General features: G+C 39.3%; 1 protein-coding gene across 1 annotated transcript in view; it reads left to right on the forward strand.

Annotated features, from left to right (window-relative positions):
* The window catches only part of LPP (LIM domain containing preferred translocation partner in lipoma), a 677526-nt gene that overhangs the window by 401945 nt on the left and 253700 nt on the right, over nt 1-21881 (forward strand). The gene's annotated exons all lie outside the window — the stretch shown is intronic.

Genomic DNA, 21881 nt, shown 5'->3' on the forward strand with positions numbered 1-21881 from the left:
TTGCCACTTTGGGAATAACCCATCTGAAATTTAATCACTGCTCTTGCGTTGCCTAGCATTCTCAATGATTATGTTATAGGCACTTAACTAGTGTTACTTCGTCTTCTTTGCTTTGTGAACTCCTTGAATCCAGGGAGCTCATGGAATAAATTTCTCCCTACTCCAAAGAGCCCAGTGCCTTGTCATCTGCTGTGCTTATTTAATTAGTGAGGAGTGCTTTTCTTTACATGTATCTCATTTCAGACACTTTTGAATGTACATGATGTGCTTACTGTTGCATTAATCCCATCAGTTCTGGGCATTGGCAAAGGTCAGAAAATTAGGAGGAACAAAAATACATTTAGTCCATTTAAGCAATATGTAAGTTCCTCTTGTGTTTCCTTCCCGCAATTAGCTCTCAATACTTTTGCAAAAGAATGGCTAATTTCTTATTTAAAGGAAAATGAAAGCAGATCTGTTACTTCTATCATTTGAAAGGCATCCTTTATCAATGGATAGATAAATGCAATATTTACATACGGTTTGTGCACATCACAATATATTTATGAAAATTGTGCACAAACTCTCAGTGCCTATACGTTGTTGTTGTTGGTTTTTTTTTTTTTTGTCTCATTCATGTGGGTTATAAAACAACAATTACATTTTGAAAACTCTAATGTAGTTATTTCTTTAAAATTAGTATACCCTGAAATAAAGTTTTAATACTCTCTACTCCACGATAAGAGTTACACAGCATTATTACTTTACTGCTGAAAACTTGTGAGGCTCCAAATAATTTAATGTTTATACATTGAAGCTACTTGACCGTATTTTAAAAACAAAGCTTAAGATCATAAAACATGAATGTTTCACCAATTCTATTGGCTATTTTATTATTGGACTTTGTGAAGACTGTAGACTTTATTTAAAAACAAATTTTGATTTAAAGACAGGAAACGTATAGTTTGTATAGCTCTGTTCAAAACATGAGGTTTGCTATTATTGTTTGCAGGATTTTTGCCAGAGTTTGTTTTTGCTTTGTTGTCACTGTTTTGTTGGGTTTTGCAGTGCGCTGGGCATGTCTGCTTCTTTTCTGTTGCCCCACATGGCACTCGTGTACATGGACTTAAATAGCCAGAGTGGTTCTTCAATGTGGAATAATAGTTCATTTATTCTAAGGGGGTGATTACAATATCACAGATCTGGGTAAGTGATCAAAGCTGACCAAACGTAGGGTTTGTTCCATAACAGTATTTGAGATTAGGTTCTGTCTTTACAGCAGCTGCTTATTTGCATAGATGACACCTAAGGTTAATCTACGCTGTGTGCCATATTTCTTAGGGCAAATAATTCTTTTCATTTTTGAGATAGATAAGGTATTACAAAACAAGTATTTCTCTTTACCCTTCATCCAAGGACAAAGCACAGTGCAAGCAATGAAATAGATGATTAACTGATGCCTAGCCTCTGACTGGGGAATCCTAGGGAGTGGTCAGGAGCTTGGGCAGCTTTGACCCAGGCTACATGTGTGAATTCAGACCCAGTGTTCCTAGACCCCATGACTGAGTGCCGTTGGATGGCCCATGACCTCTAAGGCCTTCAACTTGTGGGCACCACTGAAAATGGCCAGTTTAGCGCTTTGTTTGACAAAGCTAAATTGGTAGTTCTTTTCTAATTCTGAATCCCAGGTGTAGTTAAACTGTTTAGACAAAGCCCGATAAGTGTATGAGATGAAGTATGACTTGGTGGGTGTTGTTAATGCTCCTTTCTCCCTTCTCCCTGAGGGTTCATTTAGGGATGTCCATGGCCAGAGGAGAACTTTCAGAATCTGAGGCAAGATTTATCTTTGAATTTTGGCTAGAAGTAAAATCATTTAGGTCACTTGGACACATCCACGGTGCTTACCCCCACAAAATTGTCTACCCCTCTGTACACCTATGTGTGACTGCTGGGCTACTTGGATTTCCCAAAAGCAACAAATCACCCTCTTCCTGAAAGGGGCCGTAGTGTCTAAGTGTGAATAATGCCATTTAATTCCGAGTGCTGGAATTGAGGCCTTCAGTTGTAGCAGCCCTCCCCCATGATTCTGTTTCTCTTTGTTCTGACACCCCCATTTAGTATTTGTCTTAACAGTTATTGTTTCCAGCGTATTTGCTGGGTTTCCACTAAACTGGCCACACCACGGGAGCTCATTGGCTCCATTCCTTATTCATATTTGGAAATATCATTGTACAAAGGAAAAATTGCTAGCCAGAACTATTCTGGGACAATCTGTACACATACACACTCTCTAGAATGCTGTAGGAGCCTTTTCCTTCAAACTCTAGCCCTCGTCAGGGCCTCATCTTTTCTTCCCTGGATTGTGGCACTGGCTTCTTGTCTGGCTGCCTTTATGCCCATCATAACCATATGGCTTCCAGATTAATATTTCTTCAGCATAGCCCTGGTCCTACCATTCTACATTTGGCTTCTGAACAATCTACATATTACAGAGTAGATAGAAGGAATGTGGTGATAATAATGATGGTAATAATGGCAGTAACAACAATAATAAACGAATGTTCTTAGATGCCCCATTACAAATATCAAATGTCTTGACACAACAAGGCTTTTGCAATTCAGTAATATCAGAGGGTTTATCATTGGCATGATGTGATTGGCCCAGAGGCATGGGTCTGAATTGCATGCCTATAGCTTGGCTGATTGAAAGATATCTGACCTACATGAGAAGTGAGTAGGTGGGGAGTTGACATTTTGTTAGAAGTGCATGCCGGGTATCTTGATATGCAACTGCATGCCCTCACATTGTTGATATCAGAAATAAAACTACTTTGTGAAGAGACTGTAGCACAACTCAAAACAGTAGGGAAATCTTAATGCCTCACATCCCGGTCTGGGTTTTGAAATTAAATATGTATACTGAGTACTGGGTTATCACCTTTGAGTGTTCCCATCTGTTGAGGCGGATTGACCACTTGGTTACCACACCATAAACAGCTTTTTGGAAGAATTTTTAAATTTGTTACTTCTATATGATATGTTAAATTTAAAAAATGAGATACAAAATTGCATATAAACAAGGTTCTCAGTTAAACACCAATACTCGTATTAGTATACATATGCACAGGTATACACACACATACATATTGTACATGTAAATACAAAGAAAAATTTACCAAGTTCAAGTTCTTATCACTAAGGTTTAATTATGGATATTTCCATTTTCTCTCGTTCTTTCTTTATTTTAAGTTTTTAATGTTTATTTATTACTTTTGAGAGAGAGAGGGAGAGAGAGAGAGAGCAGGCAAGCAGGGTAGGGGCAGAGAGAAAGGGAAACACAGAATCTGAAGCAGGCCCCAGGCTCTGAGCTGTCAGCACAGAGCCCCACATGGGGCTGGAACTCACGAACTGCAGGATCATGACCTGAGCCAAAGTTGGCTGCTCAACTGACTGAGACACCCAGGCGCCCCTCCATTTTCTTTTTTAATCTTGTTCATATCTTCTGTATTTTCTATGAGTATTACTATCTTAATGAAGAAACTGTCTCTTAACATGAGAGTTTGCCCAGCACTGTCATTCACAGCTCTGAGGAATGTTGAATATGTTATTGAGCCATCATTAAAAAAAAATCAAGGGCATTGAGGAGGGCACCTGTTGGGATGAGCACAGGGTGTTGTATGGAAACCAATCTGACAATAAATTTCATATTAAAAAAAAATCATGGAGCGACAACAGAATAAATACAAAACTGAACTGTCTGTTTATAATAGTAAAATATCTTCTTGAGTAGTTCTGTTGTGTACCATCTATGAATGGTGCCCCTGGGAAATTGTATGTTTTGCTGCCTTTTTGTTTTGTCTTGTTTTTTAACTGCTGAGGTATTGAGTGAAGAAATCTAGAAATAAAATGACTAGCCCCGTAGATTGCACCTTTGATGCCTGAGATCATTGGTGTTTTGTTTTGTTTTGTTTTGTTTTTTCATTTTTTTTAAATGCGATTTCCTCCATTCTCACCAAATAATGATATTGTTGAAGCTGCTTATCATGTTCTTTATATTTCTATAATGCCAATCATCCCAGAATCCACAAGGGCTCACACAGGCAGAGACTAAATAAAGAAAATTAAGGAAATGGGGGATAACCTCATACTTGAATATAGTCATTCATTAATGTATTCATTCCTCAATGATGTTTTGATAGCCTATTGTAGCTTAATCTTTGTGCTACCATATTCTAAATGAAAGGATGAATAATGAATATTAGAACATGGTTCCTGTTCTTGAGTTTATGTAGTTTAGAACAACAGTTCTCTAACTTGAGAGTGCAACAAGAATTACCTAGGTGATGACATTCATCTGAGATACAAGGGAGATAGGAAATAGCAGGCCAGGGGAAGATGTTTGAATTCAGCTGCCCGTGGGAAATGTGAAAAAGCATTTTTAGCCAGCACCTTGAAGGTGAAGGAGCTGAGCAACAGAAAAGACAGGAACTTACATAATGTCATCCAGTAGGTAGAGTAGAGAGGGGGACCCTGCTTCTAGACCTTTTCAAACCAGTGTTCTTTGTCTGGCTGGAACTCAGTTCTATGTTTAAAAAAATGAATGGGTTGCTGTAGAACACTATATTCCAAGTAGAGTTTGTCAGACTTCTGGGAATCTGAGAAGTTTCCACTGGTTTTCTTCCTGTTTCACCCAAGTATAGTTGAATTCATTGAGGCTAGGAACCATAACTTGTTACCCAAGAAGTTGGCAAAATTTCTGGTATTTAGAAGGTGGTCAGTTAATGGTCAATGACTCCATGAATGACACCATTTTTCAAAAAGAAATTCCAAAGTCATGTATTTAAGGCAACTAATATCATATTTCTTTGCTTTAGGGTGGTTTGGGATGATGCAGTGTGTTTGTTCTTTGAAAGGAAAAGATGTTTGGAGATATCATTGTTTTTCTCTGTAAATAAAGCTATTTCATTTTAAATGCAAATATAATGCTTTCATAAAATAAAATGAAGGAAGAAAAAAGAGCAAAATATCTATATTTCTTTTTTTTTTCTTTTTTTTTTTAATTTTTTTTTTCAACGTTTATTTATTTTTGGGACAGAGAGAGACAGAGTATGAACGGGGGAGGGGCAGAGAGAGAGGGAGACACAGAATCGGAAACAGGCTCCAGGCTCTGAGCCATCAGCCCAGAGCCCGACGCGGGGCTCGAACTCACTGTCCGCGAGATCGTGACCTGGCTGAAGTCGGACGCTTAACCGACTGCGCCACCCAGGCGCCCCAATATCTATATTTCTAATAACTATAGTAATTCAGGTTTTTTTCTCAATTAGATATTGGATTTTAATCATGCTATATGTACAAGTTTATAACCTGTTATTTTTATGTAAATACCAGATATAACATAAATAACATTCTGCAACATATATAGATCTTGAGATTAACAAAAATGAATTGAAAATAGTGTCAGAATGAGAAGGATCTTAGTTTATATACCATTCCAAAGGACCTCAGGTATCAGACTTTGAGATCAAGGGTGTTTCTTAGATGTTTTAAGCTACCAGAAATGTGGGTTTTTTTTTAATTTTTTTAATGTTTATTTATTTTTGAGAGAGTGACAGAGAGAGAGTGCAAGAGGGAGAGAGACAGAGAGAATGGGAGACACAGAATCTGAAGCAAGTTCCAGTCTCCGAGCTGTCAGTACAGAGTCTGACTTGGGGCTTGAACTCAGGAACCATGAGACTGTAACCTGAGCCGAAGTTGGACACTTAACCAACTGAGCCACCCAGTCAGCCCTGCTACCAGGGATGTTTAAAATATCCCAGTCATATCCCCTTGCTTATATTATAAAGAGGAAATTGAGACCAACAGAAGCACATTTGTTTGGCCCAGGACTTTCAGACCTTGGCCCAAATTAAAATTGGGAAATTGGGTCCCTGAGAATGTTTGTCCTTGAATTTCTTATTGTTTCATATTTTGTAATTCTAAAAACAAAAACAAACAACAACAACAGGATAAAATTACTCTTCATTTTACCATCGGAAGGAGGTTCTTCTGGAAGAAGAGATTGTCCAGAACGATTGAGCTCTGTTAGCCATTTGCATCTCAGCTGATAAAGGGTATCAGAAGTGGTGTGGATACCTTGCTCTTGGCCTAGTCACCATCTCTTTGCTGTTCCACAGAGCTCAGTCACCAGGTACCAGGGCCAAAGTCATGGTGATCTCTCCCACAAGCCATGCTCAGATTTCCAGTTGGCGGTGGCTGTCTGGAAAAGAGGAAACATAAATTCTTGATTACTCCAAATTCTAGCCCGTTTACTTCACTGCAGGATCTAAAATCGCAAATAGACTCTACCAGCAAAGCTTTCCAAAATATAAATGGGCAAAATAGCAAGGAATGATTTGGGGGACCATTCAAACTAGGACTGTCATTGCTCTTGTCATTGTTATTTTTGAGATGACTGTTCGCATTTTGCAAAACACTCTGCCCATTGCCTACCACCTCTGAGATTATAAACGATAATCTCAATAGTCGGCCAGAGAGAATGGGAAAGGAGCTACCTCCGCTCCGCGCTCCGGGAGGGAGTGACAAAGACTGATGGGCGAGCAACCTTTGCTTCCAGATTGCTCCTCTGTTGCCTCACCCTTTTCAGGCATCACCAGCTACCAGAAATGCATCTACTCCATGTGGTCATTGCAGGATTTATCTGGGCATTTGCTGAACCTGCTCGCAATTTATTTTTATTTCTTCCGATAGACGTGGATTTGGCACAGGAGAGTGGATTCTTTCTGGAACAGCAGATGTGCCTGGTACACTCGTTTGCTATAACCATTTGTGCTGTGGTTGAAAAAAAAAACTTTTTTTTAAGAGTGCAGAATTGTTGAAGGAGGAGGGTTAAAAAACCAGAACCATTTTAGCGATTATGCAAAGTTAGGATGTGAGTAATTTTGCCGCAGTTAGTCATTATGTGCTTTCATAGCTTGTTTTACAAGGATAAAGGGATATGTACAGGTTTGGTGAATAGAGCCCTTATTTGTCCCTAATAGTCGCTTTTTATGAAAACATTTTCTACCCTTCCTCCTACTCTGTGGCGAAGTGCTCTCTCCTTAGAAATTATACCCTTCTGTGATTCAGCCCCTTTGTCCATCTACGATAAGTGGACAGTCTCCATTTCTGAGAACAAATGTGTCGGAAGAGAAACTTTATTTTCCGATACACTATATAATGTGAATGATGTACATCCAAAGCCCAGTGATACAGTGATCATTTAAAAGCGAGCATGCTTTCTGCAAAAGGAAAGAAAAAAAATAAGCACGCATCGAGTGACTCTGCTATGAGCCTAATGTGCTGTGAATATGGTGTCCTTTTGATCTCTTATTTGAAATATTCAATAGGTCTTAGCAAATTTTGCTCACAGAGTTCCCTAAGGACTGTGACACAGCACCTATTCCTTTTTTACTTTGCTTTCGGTCACCCAGATTCCTTTGGAAATATGTGAACGAAGGTCTGTTTGTTTCCACTGTAGCAAATATAGCCACTTGCTCACACTGGTGGCTTCCCTTACTGAATTCCACTACTATTTTGGAAACTCCTGTATGAAAACACAGCAACCCAGCTTGTCCCCATTGAGCCTTGTCGGTGATTTCCATGCGATGCGGCCGGGTGTCTATATGCTGGGGTTCGCTTTTGTTGGAAAACAAAACTGGGTCTGTTGCCTTTTTATAGGCTTATTTATTACTAAGTCTGGTCATTCTGGTGTGATGTCAGGAACACTGGTGTTACAGCCTGGAAAACTGGGTTCTAATTCTGACCCTTTCAAGGCCTCGTCACTCTGGGTGAATCTTTCCTAAGCCTTGTTCCCTTGAGGAGAAGGTAGAAATTTGCGACCTTCAAATTCCTTCAAGCTGTAATACTCCATGATTCTGTAAAGCATAGTGGATAATAATGCGTAAATAAATCAACCTTATTTCTTCTTTCTCAAATATTTCTTTGTGCTTACATCTGCCCCAGATAACTCTTTTCAGACTGTGTCTCAAAAGTGGTCACATTTTACATTCTACCACTAACATGCAAATTTTAGCAATGAGAAACCCCTACAGGACTTGAGGGTTTCCTGAGAGAAGAGATCCTGCCCTTATATTCATCTTTTTGTCCTTAATGGCTTCTGAGAAGCACTAATAGGCTGGAATCGTTGGGTCTATTATAGTAGTTGATTATAACCGAACACTACTAAATCACGCTCACCACATTTCCTGTTACCTATAGCTAACAATCCTAAAACATATAAACTAAGAATATCTTTTAAAGTTTATTTATTTTTAGAGGAAGAAGAGGGAGCACGGGGGAGAGGCAGAGAGAGAGGAAGGGAGAATCCCAAGCAGGCTCCACACCCGCAGTGCAGAGCCCGATGCAGGATTAGAGCTCACAAACTTTGATATCACGACTTGAGCCTAAATCAAGAGTCGGATACTTAACCAACTGAGCCACCAGGTGCCCCCAAATATTTTTTTAGTTACATTGAATTCCACAACCCTCCATCATACTTAAATAACTATGGTGTAGCTTTTCATCTAAGTAAAGCTTTTTACTTTACAAAACTGGCAGGGGATGAAAAAAGAGTGGGACGGTTATAATTTAACCAACTACTGCCATTATTGTCTCATTTTATTAAATATATCTTACTCTTTTACAGCATTTGTCCATAGTGCACTACGGAAATAACTTTCATTTACTGAACAGACACTTATGGAGCATCGGCTTGTTAGATGCTAAAGGCATTGTGTTGAATGAGAGTGACAGGTTCTCACCTGTAGGATGCTTGGGGAGACGAGAAGGTTACGGAAGGAATTGGAAACAATGGACAAGGGTTATCATTTGAGAAGTTCAATCTGTTAAAGGGACACGAGTGATAGACAACTTCACCTAGACTTAGAGGCTCAAGACTGCCTCTTCCAAAGAAGTGCCATTCATTTAAAACCTGAAGGATGAATACTCATTAAGAGTTGAGAAGTGAAAAAAAAATTTAAAAAGGGGCGCCTGGGTGGCTCAGTCGGTTAAGCGGTCGACTTCGGCTCAGGTCATGATCTCATGGTTTGTGAGTTCAAGCCCCGCGTCGGGCTCTGTGCTGACAGCTCAGAGCCTGGAGCCTGCTTCAGATTCTGTGTCTCCCTCTCTCTGACCCTTCCCCGTTCATGCTGTGTCTCTCTCTGTCTCAAAAATAAATAAACTTAAAAAAAAAAAGAGGTTTTTTTTAACTTTTTTTTAAACCTAAAAAAAAAAAAAGAGAAGTGGGAGCTAGTGGAAAATGTTCAGGGTAGGTATCCACAGGATAGCTGGAGCGTCCAGTCCCAGGGGAGGGAAGGGAGGAGACAAGGAAGCTAAGTGGTGGCTCTTTCAGGAAGGAATTTGAACTTCCTTCTAAGAGCAGTGGGGACCTTCAAGAGATTTCAATAAAGGAAGGGGATGATCTTATTTGGATTTTTGAAATATTCTGGTTGCAGCATAGAGGATGTACTACAGGACGATAAGAGGTCAGTTTAAAAAAAAATTCAGGGGCGCCTGGGTGGCTCAGTCACTTAAGCATAGGACTCTTGATTTAGGCTCAGGTCATGATCTCCCAGTTTGTGAGTTCGAGCCCCAGGTCAGGCTCTGTGCTGGCATTGCGGACTCTCTCTCTGCCCCTACCACATGCTCTCTCTCTCTCAAAAATAAATGAACTTTAAAAAAATAAAAATAAATTTATATATAAGCATATGTGCCCATGTATTCGGTATATAAATTGCAGTGAATTAGGGCGGCAATGATAGTGGACTGAACTAGGGTAGTGAGAACTGGAAAGGGTACAGGTAATTAGGAGTTAGAACCAAAAACCTTTGCTATACCAAGGAGAGAAAGATTTGCATGGCTGTATTTGTAACATCCAGTCACATGACCATGCATCTTAAAGATAACCTACTAACCTTAGCATAGTACTGATTTACAAATTTTCTGTCAATATACATATGCAGTATACATATGATTTTATTTTTTTAATTAAATTTTTTTAATATTTATTTATTTTTGAGAGAGAGAAAGAGAGAGAGAGAGAGAGAGAGAGACAGTGCAAGAAGGGGAGGGGCCAAGAGAGAGGGAGACACAGAATCGGAAGCAGGCTCCAGGCTCTGCAGAGCCTGACATCGGGCTCGAACTCATGAACTGGGAGATCATAACCCTCTGAGCTCAAGTCAGAAGCTTAACCAACCGAGCCACCCAGGCGCCCCACATAGGCTTTTCCTTATAGACTTATTTGAATATGTGTTCCTTGCTTGCCAGCTGCTAACATCCCATCGGATCCGTGCACCATGATTTCTTCAACCACCCTCTAATAGTTTGTAAATAATCAATTAAACATAAGTTACGGGCATTTTAATGGCTCTTGATTGCCGGTTTACCCACCAAAAGAATTATTCCAACTTCCAGTGCTACTGGCCATGTAAAAATACACCTGTGCTGTCATACTGTCACTGAGACCGTGTTTTGTTGTTTCTGGGCTAATTAGTTCACCGCTTGGTACTTTTCACCTGACCCCTGGCCTGATTGGACAAAAGTGCACAGGCCCTTGAAGGGGATGATTCCGTGTATGAGATCATTTGCTATTGAAATAGGCTCTCCTGTCACTTTGTTCCTAGATTATTGAACACGCTCGGATTGAATTAACCCTCATCACAATGGCATTTTATCCAGGGCCAGCCACATGCATGCTAGGGACTAAGTGTACCGTACTGTATGGGTATTACATAAACCGCAGCCTCAAAGACCTCTCAAGTTCAAAAGTGATGACATACCACATCTTATTTGACAGCTATTTGCCGGGCGGGGGAGGGGTGGGTGGGGGTTACTCTCCTTGAAATGCTGGCTTTCTTGGTGTTAATATGATGACATGATAGTTTTATGACATATGAGTGCAGGGCCTCTGTGGGGTCACCGCTTCCCTGTGTGATAGTTAGGAACTCAGAAATGACGGTTCCCAAGGCGGTATCTTCATGCTGCCAATGGACTTGATTTTATTTCCGGGAAAACAAGCTGACCTGCCAGCATTGGTGTCTTCAGTAGTCTGGGGAGCCACTTGTCCTCAAAGTCACTTATACCCAGTCAGAAGTGTGGTAAGAATTAATTACACGGAAAAGCTTCTAAGGCAAAAACTGCTCTGGAGTGCACACCCGACCCAAACTAAAGCTGCTGTGTCTGAAGCACCTCTGAAGCTCTTAAGAGTAGCCCCTCTCTAGCTGTAGCTCATGTCTGTGGAATGGTGCACTGTGAAGTGAACAAGTTTGATATGATGCACAGAAGGAAGAGATTTATTTCTGCTTCTCTCTGACAGGAACTCTTTGCGAGACTTGTAAGGGGCGCGCGCGTGCGCGCGTGCGTGAGTGTGTGTGGTTTAGGTGCACAACAGCTGAGGATTAGTGTATTAGTCATGTCTCTGTATCGGCAGTAATGTTTTGAACTCAGTGACACTAATTAAAATCCTGCGATTTTAATTCCAAAAGTAATCTTTTGAGATCATTTTAACCATTCACCAGTTCTCAGCTACCATTTATGAGGTATCTTTTTTTCTTTAATGTGGAAAATACAGAGAAACTATGAAGATGGAAACACAAGTTTCTGTTAATTGCATCTGCTAATGTAATTTTTCACCTCTTAAGAATATTTATAAACCATTTGCAATGTTCTTCGATGTTCCTTTTTCTTCTTTATGCACACACACTCACACATGCAAGTTGGGACACTACGATAGTTTTTGGTGTGTGTCAGTTTCTTTAAATAATGTATATTTTTCATATGTAGTATTTAATACACACATATACTCTGATTTAAAAAAAAAGTAATATGTGGTTGTGTTAGGCACTTTGGAAAATAGAAAAAAGTATACAGAACACCAAACATCACCTCCTTAAAATATCCACTGTTACCATTTTGAGACTAGGTCTTTCTAGCCATGTAAGTAAGTATGCATGTGTGAGAGTTCTAGATAGATGCAAATATGGATTAACAGATACAAAACGTCACCAAACCTGATTTTTAAATGTATAAGGTTATTGACTTTTTATTGTTATTCCTTTCTTGTTCTTTTTCTCTTTTACTGTTATGGTGAAGTATATGACAAAACCCGCCATCTTATCCATTTCTAAGAATGCATTGAGTACATTAACTTTGTTGTGCAACCATTACCACCATCCATCTCCAGAACTTGTTTTATCTTCCCAGACTGAGACTCTATACCCATTAGCTAATTAGTCCCCATTCCTCCCTCCCCCCTCCCTTCTGGGTGACCACATTGTACTTTCTGTCTTTGTGAATTTGACGACTCTAGACACCGGAGGTCATTGGAATCCTATAGTACGTGTCCTTTGGTAACTGGCGTATTTCATCCCAGCACCTTGTTTTAAGGTTGATTCCTGTGTCAGAATTGCTTTCTCGTTTTAGCCTGAGTAACATAATACTGTATGGGTAGACCACATTTGGTTTATATACTGACCTGTCAGTGGACACGTGGGTTGCTGCCACATTTTAGCTGTTGCGAACGATGCTGCTATGAACAACGAGTGTGCAGATACTCATGAGAGTCCCTGCTCTCAGTTCGTTGTGGGGTGTATGCCAGGAGTGGGATTGGTGGATTGCTGATAATGTTAAATGTTTTTAAACATTTAATGGTATAGTTTTTAATTGTGGAATAGTATTCCATTATATGAATGCACCATCATTGATTTCACCAGCTCCCATGTATCGATTATTTAAATTGCTTATAACCTTATAACCTTTCGTTTTTATATATTATATGACCATGACCATTTTTAGAAACCAAACGGTTATGCTATCTTGTGGTAATTTCCTTAGGTTAAATTCCTAGAAATGAAAGGTATGGACTTTATTAGGACTTACGATACGTATCACCAAGTTCACCCAGACACATATTTCTCATGAAGAGTTTATAGAACCCAACAAACACCGCATTGCTCCCTAAGTCTAACTCACAAAAACATTGTCCTTTGAAGATAATTGGGGTGACCCCTTTGCATTATTTCTATCCCCCAACTCCACGTATGCCTCACTATTCTGCTTTAACAACACTACCTAAGAAGGTAGTTGTGAATTCTGGATTCACCAAAAAATCATGTGGCCCTCTCTTTAATTTACAGATTTCAATCTCTGGGTGGATCTAAGATAATAATTATTAATTAGAAAGGCCTAATGAAAGATAACTTGTATTAAAAAGCCCCCAAAGGTCCTGCTGTGTAGCCAGATTTGAGAAGTACTTCTCTTAATGTACAGTATTATGATCGTGTATTCTACTCTTGTTCTGCTAGGTTGTTTTCTAGCTCATGGGGTCATCTATCAAGTGGATAATATGGCCTGAATGAGTGAGAAATGGATCTGCTCTAGGTACTAATCCTGAATTCTCTGGCACCTGGCTGGTTCAGTCGGTAGAGAATGTGATTCTTGTCATGAATTCAAGACCCACATTGGGCATAGAACTTATTTAAAAATCAACCAATCTTGAGTTTTGGAAAATAATCAGTAAGGGCACTCAAGAAACCAAAAAAAAAGTAATTACTCAATTAAACACATAGAGAAAATAAGACCGTAATTTTTAATTAAAAAATAACAGTAGCAAATATGAGAATGCATGGCATTATAACTGACATAGGTGATCTGTGTTTGCATTTTTTTCTCACTGTACAAACTTAGGAGCCAAGTCTAGCTATTCATTTATCCAGCCGTTATTTATTAAGTACCTTCCTGGTGTGAATCCTTAGTGATGAGATCAGGCTCTTATTGGCCATTAAAACTAATTTTAAACATTCAGAATTTACTCTTGGAATCGCTGGATTTTGAATGTCATTATATCTTTTGTAGAGAAATAGTATTAGAGGAACAAGTGGGTGGGCTCCCGTCAACCCTGAGCATCATCCAATGAAGCTCATCTTTTGTCTGGGTTAAAGAAAGAGTTTTATTTCAAGAAAAAGATGCACTCCTCATTTAAAACGAAAAGAGAAAAATAACAGCAGTCTTAAGTCTTCTTCTTTGTTCAGATGAGAAGTCAATCTAGAGAAGTAATGTTCCTTTTTCATTGTTACCCAACTACACAGTGGTGAAGCCGGAAGTTTTTGTCCCCTGAATTCCAACATGGGACCCTTCAATTTCATTCATCATGGTATTTCTATTTGCCAGTGTCCTTAAGTTAGAATGGGAGTTGAAAATGCACCTCATGTGCCACATTTGTCCTGCAGAAATCCCTCCTGTGGCTTTTCAGTGTTTGCAAAGAAAAATGACCATAAAGTCAGAAGAGAAACATTGGATCCATATTTCACAGGGCAGCAATTTGCTGGCACGGTGTAGCAGCAGGCGTTTAGACAGAGTATGGACTCTCCAATTTAACACAGTCTATCTCTTTCTGTTTTCTCCCAGATCCCAGCCCTGAGTATCTGTTGTCTCCTTTACTCTGTTATTTTTCTTCTAGGAGAGAAATGTGTCTGTTCCCACATCTAGATCTCATGACTCTTAAATTTGGGAAAACCATAGATAGAGTGGAAAGGCCTCTTTTTTTTTTTCTTTTTTTTTTCTTTTTTGTTTGCTTTTTCGACATGTGGTCTAGTTCACCCTTACTTTGCTGGAGAGAAACAAACCGGTTTTTAAAACCCAAAACGAGGGAGCCTGGCTACCTGGGTTTGAATCCCACATCTGCCACCTGCTAGGTGTGTGTATAACCTTGGCAGTTACTTAATTTCTCTGTGTTTCAGTATCTTCATCTCGAAAATAGGGATAATAATAGTTTCTGTCTCAAGGGTGCCTGTGAGGATTAAGTATAAGCAGTGTTCAAACTGTTTACACAAAGGACAGGTAATATTTAAGTGTTTGCCATTTTTACGCATTTTTTGATATCAGTGAATATTTGAATTTGTTTTCCTGCCACAAGGATATACAAAGTTGACAACCGTAAAGGAAAATACTTCATCAAGTCTTGTTCACATAACTGTACATAAGTGTCATGAAAGTAAAATTGAAGTTGAAACGCTCAGAATCCTTTCTGACAAATCAACCATATCCCGTTCCATGGTTTATCTGTTCTTTGTCCATATGGAAATAACATTTCCTACAACTTCAACTGTATCGCGTATATGATTGATTTCACATTCTGTGTTTGTCATTTAGCATTTATATTTTCATTTGCCATCGTAGGCGTTTTTCCATGTCACTGTACTAGCTGGAATCAAAATATATGAAGGGGCTCTGAGTTTTATACAATTGCTTTTATGTAGGACTTTCGCTTTTGTATACATTCCCCTTCTCTTACCTTAGAAAATTTTCTTTATTAGTAGAAACCCTTTTACTTACCGCTCCCCTGTTTTGTCCAAAAAATCTAATTAAGAATTCTCTCAGTGCAGTGACTCTGACTTCCTTTGTCTGTTTGTGGTTTTAGCAACTAGCTCAGTAACCAACACACAGCAGAATTTCAATTTTTTTAATTGAATAAATAACTTTGATTAATTAAATTTTTAGAGATTGGGGCATTGTGATTACTTGGTAGTTCAAATGCATTTCGTTGCGGTACATGTTGTTAAAGATTATTCTAATATGCATTCGTCTCTTTTCTTTTGCAGTAATTTTATTGAAAATTTGGCCCTTAACTATATCTGTAAGAGATTAGAGCCAGCATCCAGTAGAATTTGCATATACAATATAACCATCAAAATGAAAGTAAGCATTTCGACGCTTCTTTGAAAGATAGTAGTATTAATCAATTCAAAAAGTAAAGCCAATGGGGCGCCTGGGTGGCGCAGTCGGTTAAGCGTCCGACTTCAGCCAGGTCACGATCTCGCGGTCCGTGAGTTCGAGCCCCGCGTCAGGCTCTGGGCTGATGGCTCGGAGCCTGGAGCCTGTTTCCGATTCTGTGTCTCCCTCTCTCTCTGCCCCTCCCCCGTTCATGCTCTGTCTCTCTCTGTCCCAAAAATAAATAAACGTTGAAAAAAAAAAATTAAAAAAAGAAAAAAAAAAAGTAAAGCCATTGAACTATTTAGAGAAAGGGAAAAACTAATGAGATTACTGTAATTAAGCATGCATTAAATGCATGACAGCGTTTCTTGATTGTCAAGTAATAAGAGAAACGAGGTAGCTCGTATTTTGCACGTTAGGTTATAATCTGACAAGGAAACGAATTCTTCTTGGAGTCCAAATTCATTCAGTCATTAATTTATTCAAATGTTTGTCAAATGCCCACTATTAGCTATGATATGCAAAAGCCACTGGGGAAGCAGTAGTGAGTACAAGGGTAGAGTCCCTGACACCGTGAAGACAGACACGTGCAAGTGTGATATGGTTAGGAGAGCAGTAATCAGTGCTCACTCTGCCGGAGGATTCAGCAGAGCTCACCGAGGAACCACACTCAGGGTGACACTTAAAGGGTCCTGAGGAATTAGCTCCTTAGAATTCACATGGTGATGGCACCTGAGAGCCTGGCACACTGGCTATGAGAAAAAGTCAGTGTCAGAGATTGATAGAGTGTGTACCTTTCAGGGAGAGGGAGAAGAGCTAGCGTGCAAAACAATCCCCTAAGCGTTGAAAACTTTTAAGCAGGAAAGTAATGTGATGAAATCTGTGTTTGAGAGGAAGCGCTCCGTCTACAGAATAAGGATTCCTTGAAGAGGGAAAAAGAGTACACCCTGGGATACCAGTCTGGATTCCTGTTGGAGAATTCACAGTGACGGGTGGTGGTATCTTGGAATAGAGTCACCACAGCAGAGGAAATGAGGAAATGTGGAAAGAGTTGGGAGTTACAGAACTCCTTGCTTAGGAAATAGAATCGACAGGATTTAGTACTTGAATGGGATGTGAGGGAGAGGCTCAAGAATGACTCCTAGTGTTCTCATTTGAGCAACACCTGTGTGGATGAGAAAACCAGACGGGAATAGAAGGGCAGATTCAAGGAAGATGATGAGACGGTTTTTCACATGTTGAGCCTGAAAGGCATTTGAGACGTCCAAGCAGACACATAAAATAAACAGCTGAATATCTGGGCCTGGTATTCAGAATGCTGGTGAATTCTGGAGATAGAAACTCAAGAGAATCTTCATAATTGCGGAAGGTATTTTAAGTTGTGTATATGGTCCTGGAAAGAGTTAATAGAGAGCAAAAGAGGGAGAGAAGAGAGTAGGGCCTGTGTCAGATAAAGAGGGTCATTATTCAGGGGCCATTGGGCAATATGGTGACGACTGGTCATCAGTAGGAATTTTAAAGAAAGATTAGTGAAGTGCTTCTAACAGATCCCTAGAAAGAGCCTGAATCCCTGCTGTCACTGTTGAGCAGACATTAGTTCTTCGCTGCCTGTTCCTGGATTCTCTATTATGAAAGACAAATCTCTGTCTGTTTGAGATCATGATAATTTGGCTTTCTAGAGCTTACAGCTTGACTTCTTTCCAACTTAAAAAACATGCAAGTCGATTATTAAAACACTAGAAGGTAACTGTTTTAATGGGGACTATGTACAAAGTTCACGGGGAATATAACTGAAGGACCACAGAAAGAACGTCCAAATCATTACAGGGGAGTCTAGAATGACAGTACAGAAGACACATCATTTGATCTGAGACTTGCAGAATAAGTAGGCAACTGCCCAGATGGCTATGTTTGAGCAGCAGGGGAGCAGCGTGGTAGAGATTGGATAGAACAGATCAGAGACTGTAGAAGGAGGTCCTGGCTGACGGATCTGAGTGCAGACATAACTGTGTGATCTATTCCAGTCTCTGCATAAGCCTCAAATTGCTGGAGTGTGTGATGTGAGTGATGGTAGAAAAAAGGAGGCAGCTGGCCAGGGAGGCAGGGGCTAGACTGGAAATTCTTTTAAAGTATATTAAAAACAAACAAACAAACAAAGAGCACAACATAATAAAACAAGCTCAACACAAAGCAGGGCCATTGGCAGATTGCGATCAGCAGAGAGCCAGGCTCAGAGGGTCACGTTAGAGAGATGACTGTGGCATTATTGAGGGAGGGGAGTGAGAAAGAAGTGAAGTTCGCTGATGGCAATGAACAGCTCAGGGAAGTGGCGATGAGGGCAAACGGCAGTGGAAGGAAAACGAGACTGGAGTTAAATGTAAGGATATAAGAAAGAAACAGAGGATGCATAGAAGACATAGTGGTAGGTTGGAGCAGGGGAGTGTGTGTGCGCTCGTGTGAGTGTGGTCAGGGAGCGGGTGGGAGGGGCAGGAGAGATTGAGGAATGGCCGCGCCTTATCCTGACCTGGCCACAAAGGAAGTTGAGGACCTGCCCCATAGGGTGAGAACGAGAGGTGCTCTTGGTACCCCTTGTCTGTTGTCCCGTGGCCACGACCAGTTCTTCCTGGTAATGGAGTATCCATCCACCAGTTGTTGATTATATAGTAGCCCCTCTGCCAGACTATAAGCTCCTGGCGGACGGGGGGACATGTGCTGTTCATCCCAGGATGTTGCCCTTCTCCCATTAACCTCACAGAGCTTTACATGATCGTTAGAAAATAATTAATGGAAAAATAACCACATAAAAAGACTTACAGAGATTCAAGTCATATAATATATATATTACAAATACATATTATATATTATATATACATGTATATATAATATATATGTATATATAATATATATATATATTCCTGTAATTTTAAAATGTGCTTGATTTTCAAAATAAAAATGTTAAATCATGATAAAACTTTAAGAATTTCTGCAAAAACAAAAAAGAAATGATATGCCAAAAATAAATACTCGGAAGTGCCAACTAATTCAGTGAGTAGAAAAGATTCACTATGTATTTAATTGAATATGTGGGCCAGGAAAATGTTGCCATAGCTTTCTTTAACTATGAAGAACATAAATAAATACGCTTTAAAATGATTCCTGTTCTTTACCCCTTCCACCTCCAGTGAGGTAAAGAGTGTAAAATTGCAAAGGGAAAAATATAGCTAAATGTGCTATTTTCACTCCCGTAGTTACGATATAGAAAATAGTCAGAAGCATGCCGGCACATACACAGCAGAATTCATAATAAAGTTGTGGGAAACCTTCTCATCTCCCAAAGAGAGTTCCACTGGTGAGATATTTCCTAGAAGAAAGCAATGACTTCTGAAACTGTGACCTGATGCCTTCCTCCAAAGACTTTATGGAGGTTTAAAGTGTGTGTGTGTGTGTGTGTGTGTGTGTGTGTGTGTGTGTTCACCAAAAAAGAAAAAGAGGAATTTTGTTGGAAAATGTTGCTTCTCAGGAGTTAGGTCTATATTAATTCTCTTTTATTCTTACTTTATCATTGCGATTGGCTTTCATTTCCAAAATCTGTGATTTCTGCAGGATCTGCTCTGGGGACAGACTTCTCTACAGCTGCAGCACAGAGTACGCCTGTCATTAGCCCAGTTGCTCAGTCACTGTCTCCATTTATAGTTGGGTTTGTAAAGTGTTCAAAATAGGAACTCTGGGTTTCTGCTGATCTTGAGTCATCAAAGAAAAGAAAAGCTTTATTCCTTCTTACATTCAATTCCATCTATGCTGACATTTTTTTTTTAAGACTGACATGGTTGACTGGGAAAAAAAACTGACCTTACCTTTTTTTTTTTGTTTTTAGGTTCAAACTGACTCTCCCATGCTTTTTACTACAGAATGTCAGGATCTTAATTAACTGTGTGTGTATTTAGGAATTTCTTCAGGATGTATTTCTTAATACATTGCTTACTAAGGAAATGGAATTTCTTTCTCTTGAGTACTGTTGGAGCCATCTTCATAAAGAAGGGAGAAGCAACTCTGCCAAGACAAGATTACTAAGGTTGCTTCAATTACAAAAGTAAATGGCAAGTTTGTCCTCTGAGAGGCTAGTATCAGATAAGGGGGAAAAAAAAGATAACTGTATTTAACAGCCTCCTGTAACTTAAAGAACTAAATCTAGAATTATGAATTCTTTAGGAAAGTAGACAAATATAAATTGAGACCAATAAAATGTGGGAAAGAGAGCTGTAACTGTCAGAATCCCAGCAAAAATGATAACACGCTGATTTATAAATGCATCGCGTACACGGGCATTTGGGTATAGAGAAGTGTTTAGGGACAGAGCGATCATCTGGAGCCAGCAAAGTCAGAGCTTTCATGTGCTCTAGGATCAAAGGGACCAAGGGGAGAAGGGTTATTTGGATCCAGAAGTAGAGAGTGTTGTAGAGGAGAGATGCTAGAGAGGACCCGTGGCCTCCTTGGCTCACATCTGGGAACTTCACAGGTAGGTTGACAGAAGAAATGTAGCCCAAGAGTCTGTCACTTTCATTGGGATGCTGTTGTCAACCAAATATCTCTGGGAGTGTTTTAATCTTTATCTCTGGATCAGTGTAGATCATCAGAAAGCTATATATATCTGAGTTGATAGACTTGCATCTTATGGTGGGGGTAAGATAGCTGTACCATCTACAGCCCCACATCCACCAACCAGGCAGGAAAGAAGAAACTGGCAAGGTAGGTAGGGGTGATGCTTCTATCAGGAGAATTTTTGTTTTCCCTAAAATGTTTAGCATATATCTCATTGGCCAGAACTGTGTCCCGTGGCAACGTTCTATCTCTGGTTGTAGTCTAGAGAAGTATTTTAAGTGAGGACATTGTCACCCTAAATAAAATAGAAATTCTTTGAGTAGTGAAAAAGGGGAGTAGGTATGAAGAAGCAGTTAGTGGCATCTTTCCCACAGCTATATATCTCTAGTGACTTGTTGTGGGTAAATGACATTAGAGTAACATAAGGCCTCACATCCCCTCTTCCTAAGAATATGTGAATTCTCTTGGAAATTAATAAACAGCAAAATCAGGGTGTGGTCATTCATTTGTTGTATCAACAAATCTAATCATAGTAACTCAGAGCAAAATTAAAACATTCTGTCATTGACATATTTCCAGATCCATAATAGACTAATGCCTAAGGACAGATGTTTGAATCTCCAAGCTTTCTCTGAGCCTTTACTTATCCCCAGCCTAACCAAGACTTCTCATAGTTTGGCAGTGAGATCTTCCAATCTTTGTGTCCTTAAACATTCTTAACATATTCAGTAAGTATTTCTGAATTGAATGAATGAATGCAATGGAAATCAGGAAGTTAGAAAAGGAGGAAGAGTCTACATTTGGGTTATCTTTGGTAAATCACTCTTTGATAGGAGTCTTTGTTCTAAAATTTAGCATCTTTTTGGTTCTTCTGGGAGTGTTTGTTTCTTTCAACACCCCTCTTTGATTTACTTGTTTTTTTTCGTACCCTTGCCCAGGCCTCCTGTTCTTTCTCTAGTACCTCCTTTTTGCTGTATGTTGACTATATCTTTGGTAATCTGATCTGATTGAGATAGCATTGTTTAGCTTAGTTTATTATTGCTAGTGCTTTCAGTATTATATGTATGTATATATGTATATATATATGTATGTATACATATATATATACATATATATATATTATATATATATTAACAAATCCAATGTCAAGAAGTTGCTATTTTTTTTCCGCCTGTGTTTTCTTCTAAGAGTTTTAAGTTTTAAGCTCTTACATTTAGAGCTAAAAACTTGGGTTACTTTTTATATATGGTGTAAGTAAGGGTCCAACTTCATTCTTCTACCTGTGGATATCCAGGTTTCCTCACCAATTGTTGAAAAGAGTGTCTTTTCTCAAACCAATGGTCTTGGAACTCTCATCAGAAATTAATTGTGTATGTATGCAAGGGTTTATTTCTGGACTGTCTATACTATCCTGTTGGTCTATATGTCTGTCTTTATGCTACTATCATACCGTGCAGATTATGGTAACTTTGTACTAAGTTTTGAAATTGCACAGTGTGAGACCTACAATTTTGTTCTTTTTTTTTTTTTTTCAAGATTGTTTGGCTATCCAGATCTCT

This window comes from Lynx rufus, unplaced genomic scaffold (genome assembly GCF_022079265.1).
Source record: "Lynx rufus isolate CCGP_SWC_20201006 ecotype Redwood Valley unplaced genomic scaffold, mLynRuf1.p SCAF_5, whole genome shotgun sequence".
Lineage (NCBI taxonomy): Eukaryota > Metazoa > Chordata > Mammalia > Carnivora > Felidae > Lynx > Lynx rufus.